Genomic DNA, 951 nt, shown 5'->3' with positions numbered 1-951 from the left:
TAAGATGAACATCAGCAGCTCTGTGAGCGACTGAAACGTCCTTTACTTATTTAGAACAAAAAGCATCTTTAATATAAACTCACCTTCTGCAACAACAGCTTTGAATCTATTGTTCGGAGGAAAAGGAGAGTCAGTCAGACCACATCTGTACAGTCCAGAGTCAGAATGGGTCACATTAGAGACTGTCACAGTTAAATTATAAGACTTGTCATGAACTCTTTCAGAATATTCAATGCTGTTTCTTCCACTTGTTTCTTTATTGGATGTTGTGTTAATAAGAACGTTTTCTCCTTGGCAGTTTTCTCTGCAGAAAATCCGCCTTGGTCCAGGTGAGGGATTGTAGCATATAATGGAGAGGTTTTCTCCTGGCAGATAATAGAAATGGATATTTTCATTGACAGAACCACTGCTCCCAACCTGCAGAGCTAAAAGAGAAAAAGAACAGTTAATATCTGAACTTCCTGGTAGAAACTACAATCTAACCACATTTTCTACATCCAAAACATTATTTTCTTGCTATTCTTCAAACCTGCAGGCTGTACAACATGAGGTGGATTAAGAAAAGAAAAATCTAATTTACGGAAATCAACTCAGAAAGAACAGAGTTAATCTGAAACCTGCAGGTTGTTCCTCCAACATGCAGCTGAATTAAATACTAGAACCTCTTAAAATCCTGTGTGAACCTAATCTGGTCCAGACCAGATTTACAGAGAGCTGTTATGTTCAACACGTCCACCAGAGGGCGCTAGAGGCTCGATGAGGAACAACAGATGCAGATAAATATCTGAACTTTTCCTAGTTCAACATAAACATTTAAATGAACTGTTGGGAAATGACTTCAGTTGCACAATAATATCATAATATTCATGCTGTAAAATAACATGAAGGGTTTGTCTGTTACTACCCAATAGTAAGTCCCGCCCACTCCTCACAACTCTTTGGACTCACTAC

Source organism: Poecilia reticulata, linkage group LG7 (genome assembly GCF_000633615.1).
Source record: "Poecilia reticulata strain Guanapo linkage group LG7, Guppy_female_1.0+MT, whole genome shotgun sequence".
Lineage (NCBI taxonomy): Eukaryota > Metazoa > Chordata > Actinopteri > Cyprinodontiformes > Poeciliidae > Poecilia > Poecilia reticulata.
The sequence above is the reverse complement of the archived record's forward strand: the minus strand, read 5'-3'. Positions refer to the sequence as shown.